This window comes from Lithobates pipiens, unplaced genomic scaffold (assembly GCF_037356315.1).
Source record: "Lithobates pipiens isolate NorthernLeopardFrog02 unplaced genomic scaffold, aLitPip1_a1.2 Scaffold_22, whole genome shotgun sequence".
NCBI classification, from domain to species: Eukaryota; Metazoa; Chordata; class Amphibia; order Anura; family Ranidae; genus Lithobates; species Lithobates pipiens.
Window position 1 is genome coordinate 38,640,178 of NW_027507784.1, and position 8,564 is coordinate 38,648,741.

The following is an 8,564-nucleotide window of genomic DNA, read 5'->3' on the forward strand; positions in this document are numbered from 1 at the left end:
AAAAAAATATGTCAAAACCACCGTCTACATGTTAAAGAGTCACACTGACCTAATCTGATTATTCAGTGTTTGGGAATCTGGCTGCTCTGGCTATTTAATACAATTATCAAGCCTAAACTCTAGCCCATCCATTGATTGACTAGGTGGTGACAGTAGCTGGATTGACGGCATGCTGTAGGCTCTCCTTCTCCCCTCTACAATCTTCCAGCACTAAGATGGTGATATCAGCTAGAGATGGAAGGCAGGTTGTGCTTTCTCCTCCTCCCCTCCTCTATCCTATGGCAATAGGAGAGTGACATTACTTGAGTGGAAGGCAAGCTGTGCGCTCTTCTTCTTCACCATCCTCTAGCACCAGATGACATGTTGGTCCACAGGTAATCGAAAATGTTGCCGTTCCCAGTAACAGATGTAGATGGAGGTGAAACTGGTCTGCCTACGTATTGCCACAACTTCTACTCTATTGTCAGAATTGCCCATGAACTGATTCCATATTGTCAGTGTTGGTCCTGTTTTACCTTAATAGTCAATGCATTGTCTTTTTTCACAGGAGGAAAGAGATTCCGATCCACCTATAAAGAGCTTTAGTAAGACCGTATTTAAAAAAACGTTATCCATTACTGGAGAAATTCTTGATATTGGTCAAATACAACCAGAGATGGGCAACACAAACAGTACATAGTCTGACGGATAAAATATATGAAACCATGAACTTCATATATACAGCCTCAAGGATAGAAGAGATAGGGTGGACATGGCTGAAACCTTTAAATACACGAAGGATGTGAATAAGGTCAAGGAGGGCAGGATTTTTATTATGAAGCTGAAAAATGGCCGGCCGCTGAATTTAACTGGTTCTTTCCCAAACAGTACAGAGGCCACCAGTCCCCCAAGCAACAGTATATTCACTGTGGCTCCAATAAACAGAGGTTGTCTTTTTAGGATTTATTGCTTGAAGAAGTTGTAATAGGAGAGGGACGTGGACATGGGATACGCCAAAACCAATAAGCAAACGGAAATTAGTGGACAATCTTCTTCCAAAGTAAACATGAATGCTGAACAGTCTATTCCCTCACAGCTGAAGACCAATGGGGGGAAAACACACACTGGCATGTGGTAAGCTTTTTTCAATGCACTGTATAATTGCTGGTTACCCAGTCTTCAGCATACTACACTCAAAGGGGTTACTTTTAGGGTCTCTGCGCACAAGTCCCCAGGAAAATTGCCTCCTTCCAGCATCCTCTGGACACCATCCACCATCTAGCCCGGATCCCATGAAGAAAGCTTGTGATCAGATAAAGACTACAGCTCCTGAAGACTTGCAGAAGAGCAACCCAGTCCTTTAGTTACCTCATTGGCAACAGCCCCTCAAGACTGGGAACTCTCCTTTCTAGGGAAAGAATCTCTCCAGGGCTTCAGCCACCTTCTGGGAACACCTCCCCAAGGATTGGCTAGGCTATGATCAGTATTCCAACTGATTTTTTTTATCTTCTCCTTCCCTAAGCTCTAGAAATGTCTAGAGCAGTGGTCTCCAAACTGTGGCCCGGGGGCCAGGTGCGGCCCTCTGCTTGCCTTTGTCTGGCCCTTGGGGCACTACTTCACCAACTGACACCAACGATGGAGCACAGTTCCACTTACTAACACCATCAATGAGGCACTATTTTTCTCATTGATATCAACAATGGGGCACTATTCCTTCCATCAAAATCCATGATGGGGCACTGATGCTGGAGCATTTTCTACTCCAACTGGCCACCCTCCGGCCACCCTCCGGCCACCCTCCGGCCACCCTCCGGCCCCCCTAAAGCCTGAAGGACAGTAAACTGGCCCTTTGCCTAGAAAGTTTGGAGACCCCTGGTCTAGAGGCAGGGGGAAGCAATCAAACGCCCAGCTTATGAAGCCCTGAACAGACCAAAACAAACAATCTCTGCTCCCTTTATTACAGAAGGAGACACAAACTAAATTTAACTAGCAACCTAACTAGGAGGGTGCTACATGAAGAACACTGGGACTTGATCTGATACTAACAGGAGGAAAGTATTATTTTACCAAAAGAGTGGATGCTTGGCACAGACTTCCAGCAAAGATAGCTAGTTTAAACCTGCTTGGATCAACATAGGTCTATCCTATAGACCTATGGACAACTTGGTCTTATTCTGGCATCACTCTTCTATGGTTATATGTTTAGTGCTATGGTGCCAATTTTGTTTTAGAACACTTTTCCGAGTATGTGGCCAAAATTCAACACACCACCCTCCTGCAAAGGCCTGTCAGAATTAAGCCATGTTTATTTAAAAAAAAAAAAAAAACAGTATTATGTCCACCTGTGCTTCTTATCCCTTTCCCCTCAAAACCTGATGAGGCTAATTTTTCAGAGATTTTAATAATATAAATAAGCGTGGAAAGGATTAGATGCCCATCAGTGTTTTTTTTTTTTTTCCTTCTGACTCCTCTCATCCTTCTTATTCGTTCTGGTGACCATTGTTATCGAAAGAGAAAGGGCTCTTCTTGTGGTGCATTAATGCACTTTTGAAATGAAGTTGAAATGAGTTTGAAATTGAAATGAATGGGCTACCAACACACAAGAACCATATGCCACAAAATTTGAAACGCAACATAGTCTGATGCATTTCAGTGATTCACAACGCATGTGCGCTGCCTTCGTCGATTTGGGTGCTATTCTAAATGAATGGCACCACAGTTCTGTCCCAGCTATATGAATTTTTAATTTGTTGTATTGAACTGCATTAGATTAGGATTGTTCTGTAATATGTTAACATCAAATGGCAGTTTTGAGTTTTTGTTTGTAACTAACCCGCCCTTTTCTTATCGTACATCGTGGGACACAGAGCCATAGTAGTTACTATGTGGGTTATAGGCCACCTTCAAGTGATGTACACTGGCACGCCCTAAATTAAAAAGTGCACTCCCTATATAACCCCTCCCACTGGTTGGGAGTACCTCAGTTTTTTAGCCAGTGTCTAAGGTGTTGGTCACGAGTAAAGATGTGTTGTGCTGAGCTCCACTGGAGCAATCCTTGCTGGGGCTATCCATGCAGCCGGATCCATTCAAAGTGTCTTTTTGTCCGAATTGAATGGTACCGGGCCTCGTATCCAAAGAAGCAAGGTTTTGCCTGTAATGCTTCTCTTTAGAGAGCTGGACCCCTGGATCCAGAACTTTTTGTTATTAGGGCCATAAAGGTTTACTGGCAGAGGTGCTATTACAGGTCCAGGATTGTGGGTTTCCCTGAGGATCCCCAGCTCCTGAAGGTTTAATGGAACCCACCGCTAAGGGCAGGCATGTACTGGCCATTGGGACTACAGGGAGTTTCCCGGTGGGCCGATGGCTCAGTGGGCCGGTCAGGGGCAGTCCTGGAGTGCAATCCTCTCTGACAGTGAGTGATTGCGATTTCACTCCTGTTAGGAGGAGCAGCTGCCGTCACTTGCTGGAGAGAGCATTAGGCTTCCTGCTCCCTCCAGCCTGCAGAGGGAGATAGACAGCTGGCAGACGTTCCATCCTCTCTCCCCTTATCACTTGTCACTTATCACATGACTGGAGAGAGGAACGAGAAGCTGCCTTCAGAACTGTGATTACACGTGGGAGGGGGAGGAGAGGAAGGACACTCTGATGTAAGGGAGTGCTGATGGAGACACTCAAAATTAAAGTGGGCCGGCCATGATGAAGTCCAGGGCCAAATTTTTGTCCCAGTCCAGCCCTGGCTAAGGGTGAAGATTGGATCTGTTGGTTTACCACAGAAAACCCTGCGGTGGGAAATGCTGTCATGCCTATGTGTCACCACTGGGAGCTGTATTGAGCACTCACCGTTTCATGCTTCCCAGAGAGCCCATGCTGTCTCTTGAAAGCTGTAGATGCTTCTTCCTCCGGCCAAACAGATCTCCGGTAAGTCTGGGTGGGTCTCCCCACCAGACCCCCCCGTGCTAGTTGTCTTCCCCTCTTCATTGGGGAAAGAGCGCAGCTTATTTTTTTGTTTTAAAAAGGCACGCTGCTCGCCATTTCTGCTTCCTTCTCAGTGGATCCCATAGGATCAGGAGCCCACGCTCACGCGGGAAAAAGCTCTTTTTAAAAAGAGGTGAAGGGCCATAGGCGACTCAGGGGGTGGGGCTTAGCGCGGCATTGGCGTTCTCCCATGCCCAGCACGGGAAGCTATGTTTTTAAAGGGCTGTGCTGTTGCAAGCTGCGGAGAGACACAGGAGCAAGGTAAAACAAATGTTTTGTTTGCATCCTCCCCTGACAGTAATATGGCTGGTCAGAGTGAGCCATCAGAAAGGGCAAGTGTGACCCAGGGAGGAGAACGGGATACCTGACAGAGCCTACTGTTTTTGAAGCTCTATGCTCCAGCAGGACTCCCCAGAATCACGTGATCTCGGCTTTGTATGCTTCTATGTTTAAAACTCAGCACACAAGCAGGAGTCCGGATCGGGTCTTCTGGGGGTCTGTGCTGGATCGGGAGATAACGGATAAAGAGTGGGACCGTATACATCTATATATTCATAAGGGGTCCCAAAATGTACACATGCAGGAAAGTGGTTATAAATTGAAGATGAGATGGTATAGAACCCCGGACTTGCTTCATAAGATCTTCCCGACGGTCCCTGATCAATGTTGGAGATGCGGACGGGAGTTTGGTACCCTTCTTCATATCTGGTGGGGTTGTCCCCTGATTCAACCCTACTGGAGAGAGGTGCATAAGGTAATTTCGGAGGTTTCACCCTTGGCTTTGGAGTTCACCCCTGCACAATATTTATTACACTTATCGAATATTCCCCATAAGAAATATTGTAAATCTTTGGCGATACACATGATCAACGCTGCTAGGCTTTGTATTCCGGTACTTTGGAGATCTGTGTCCCCCCCCCCTCGATTAAAAGCTGGTTTCTTCGCATTAATCGTATAGAAGCGATGGAGGAGCTGATTCATACAGCGCAGGATAGGATTGATCGCTTTTCTGCAGTCTGGGGAGAGTGGCGGACTTTTAAACTTTCCCAGAGATATCTTACGCGGATGCAATCCTAGGAGACAGTGATACACTACAAATGGGAATCTTCCCAACTGGCACTTTCCATGTGGGTAGTGCGTACAGCACTGTCTATTTGGACATAGCTACAGCTCTGGAGTATAATGGTGCCTTCCCCTGTTGTTGGCTTCACCGGGACGGAGAGGGTAGCTGGTGGTTAACCCACCCCCAATCCGTTCAAAGGCTTATCTGGGCTTTTTCCACTCCCTCCTACCTCAATGTTTTTCCTCTTTCAGTCCTAGCTGGTTCCCCCACTTACACCTCCCCCCCCCCCCTTTTTTTTTTTTTTTTTCTCCCGCTATCTTCTAGGAATTATTGGCAATCTTACGCACCATGGCCGTCAGTGATGCAACAGTTAATGGTGACCAGGGGGCATGAGGCCACTTTGAACAAGCTTGAATGTAGGCAGGACTCTGCATGCTATGGGTTTCTCCTTGGCAACTTAGTGTCTGCAATGTGCTTTTCTTAATTACCGCAACTGCTGTTTACGGATGTTTATATGCAAGGTTGTATAGATGGTTAACGAGACACTGTACGGTTTACTGTCCTTTTTCTTTTTCCCTTTTTCTGTAATCCTGTTTTTGCTTATTGTTATCTTGGAAACATAATAAAAATTCTAAAGTTAAAAAAAAAAAAAAAGAAAGGGCAAGTGTTGCAGCTGCTCTTAACACTGCAGCCCCTGTGTATATTACTAGGAGTTTTTTCTTCAACCATTTCAAGCAAAGATTGATGCTTTAATCGCATCCCAGAGTGGGACTAAGCATAGCAAGTTCCCGTCCATTGTTCAGGACCCTCTTGCTGAGGAACAAGGAGTGAGAGATGACGAATTTCTCTCAAAGGACCAGGAAGAGGCTGATGTCTCCAAAGAACCCGCTACGGAAGTATCTAGTTTGCAGGAAAGGTTGTTGGTACAGTCTGTCACTGAATTGGTCCTCTCCACATTTTTTCTGCCAGTAACTCAGTCAGTCGATGAGCCCACTTCTGGTCTGGGTTCACCGAACAGCCTGAACAATCTGTTAATGCTTTTCCTATCCATTCATGGCTAAGGAAGCTTATGTATTCTGAGTGGGAGCACCCAAATAAACTATTTTTTTCCTTCTCCGAAAAAAAAAGTTCCTCAATACTTTATCCTATGGAGGAGAAGTTTTATAAGAAATGGGGAATTCCAGCAATTGATGCTGCTATATCCTCTGTAAACAAAAACCTAACTTGTATAGTAGACTAGAATGCTAAAGGATCCAACAGAAAAAAGGTGGAGTCCTTCTTTTCGCTCGCAGGTTCAGTCCTTCAACTGGTGCTGGCATTCCTTATAGGACCAGTTTATAAAGGTACTCACTCAAAGTTTTTCTTGAATGAATGAATGAATGAAATACTTGTATAGCGCACAATGCGAACTGAATCGCCTCTAGGCGCTGTGGCGAGCTTTGATCATCTGCTAAAAGAGGAAGGTCTTGAGTTTTTTCCTAAAAGCCAGGTGATTTTCTTCCAGGCGGATGTTGATTGGTAGAGCATTCCATAGCCGAGGCCCTTGGACAGCGAATCTCCAATCACCCTTGGATTTATACCGGGCTTTGGGCACAATGAGGAGGTTTTTGTTGGCTGATCGAAGACAGCGGTTTGGTGTGTAATGATTTATTTTCTCCATTAGGTATTGCGGAGCTTCTCTATGCACGCATTTCTGGGTGAGGCAAAGACCCAGGATTTGGCCAAAATATCAGAAGCATTGTGTTCTACAATGGACACTATGAAAGATTCTATTCTCCAGGCCTCACTGCTTATGCTAGGGCCGGTACATGTGCGTAGAATCCTATGGTTGAAAAATTGGTCAGCCGAAGCGCCATGCAAAAAGCTATTGACCAGTTTGCCTTTTCATGGTGAACGGTTATTTGGAGACTATCTGGATAAGTAAATCCAAAGAATTTCTAAATTTTCTTTTATCGGTTAAGAAGAAGTTTAAGCATTTTTTTCTTGTAAGTGTGCTTCTTCTCCACTACCAGGGGCATCAGCCTCCAGGCAATCTCGATGGCCTCCACCGTCAGGTTCAAGAGGTAAACATCAGGATCAGTCCCAGGATCAAACTAAAGCCTCCTTATGAAGGGATACCCTCGCATTAGTGCGGGGAAGGCTTCTACAGTTTTCAAGGGTCTGATAGGAACAATGTCAAGACAGATAGGTGGCTTTCCCAATTTCTCTAGTTTACAAACTAGAGCTCCGAGAGTTCCCGTCTCATTTTATCAGATGAAACATTCCCAGAGATCCAGTGAAAAGCTTTGGAATCGGTGGTCCCCTTGCAAGAGCAAGGTTTAGGGTTTTATTCAAACCTGTTCATGGTTCTAAAACCAAACAGGGATGTTAGACCCATTTTGGATCTCAAACATCTAAACCGGTTTATTAATAACCATTCTTTTCACATGGAGTCAATCTGATCAGTAGTCTCCATCCTACAAGGGGGAGAACTTCTGGCGTCAGTCGACATCAAGGATGCTCATCTCCATGTGCCGATTTTCCCTGCTCACCAGAAATTTCTACGCTTTGAGGTAGAAATCTTCATTTCCAGGTGTTTACAAAGGTCCTTGGTTCCTCCTTTAGCCAGGTTAGGGGCTGAAGGTATAACAATGGGGCTGATCATAGATACAGCTCAGAATAGGGTGTTTTTTTTTCCCCATGAAAAGATCAGTTCCATAAGGGAGCTGATTCAGTTGGTCAAAACATAGAAGAATCCTTCTATTTGACTTTCCTTGAAATTGTTGGGAAAGATGGTGGCTTCTTTCGAGGCCATTCCTTATGCACAGTTTCATTCAAGACTGCTGCAAAACAGTATCCTGTCAGCTTGGAACAAGAAGGTCCAAGCTCTGGACTTCACAATGCGTTTATCCCCCAATGTGCATCAGAGCCTCAATTGGTGATTGATATCCAAGAATCTTCAAAAAGGGGAAATACTTTTTACCAGTTACCAGGAAGGTGGTAACAACAGATGCCAGCCTTCTGGGCCGAGGAGCAGTCCTGGAAGAAGCATCTGTCCAAACGAAATGGTCCAAATCAGAGATGGCTTTGCCCATCAATATTCTAGAGATTCGGGCAGTACGCCTGGCCCTCGAGGCCAGGACACTCAGACCACGGGGTTGTCCTGTCAGAATCCAATCCAACAGTGCCACAGCTGGGGACATGAGACAGTCGTGTGGCCCAGAAAGCGGTAAATCACATTCTATCTTGGGCAGAAAACAACATTCCTTGCCGCAATTTTTCATTCCAAGGATAGAGAATTGGCAGGCGGACTACTTGAGTCGCAAACAATTGTTCCCTTGAGAATGGTCCCTTCACCCCAACACCTTTCTGTCAATATGCCAAAGATGAGGAGTTCCGGATGTGGATCTGTTTGCGTCCAGATTCAACAACAAGATCAACAACTTTGTGTCAAGGACAAGGGATCCGATGGCATATGGAACAGGTGCCTTGGTTTTTTCAGTGGAAACAGTTTTTCACTTATCTATGAATTCCCTTCTGTTGTGCTGATTCTGCGCCTTCTCACAGG

The 8,564-nt window shown here is 45.4% G+C and overlaps 1 protein-coding gene across 3 annotated transcripts in view; it reads right to left on the minus strand.

The window, feature by feature from the left end:
• Nucleotides 1-8,564, minus strand: part of LOC143923594 (uncharacterized) — a 48,269-nt gene that overhangs the window by 5,119 nt on the left and 34,586 nt on the right. The window lies entirely within an intron of this gene.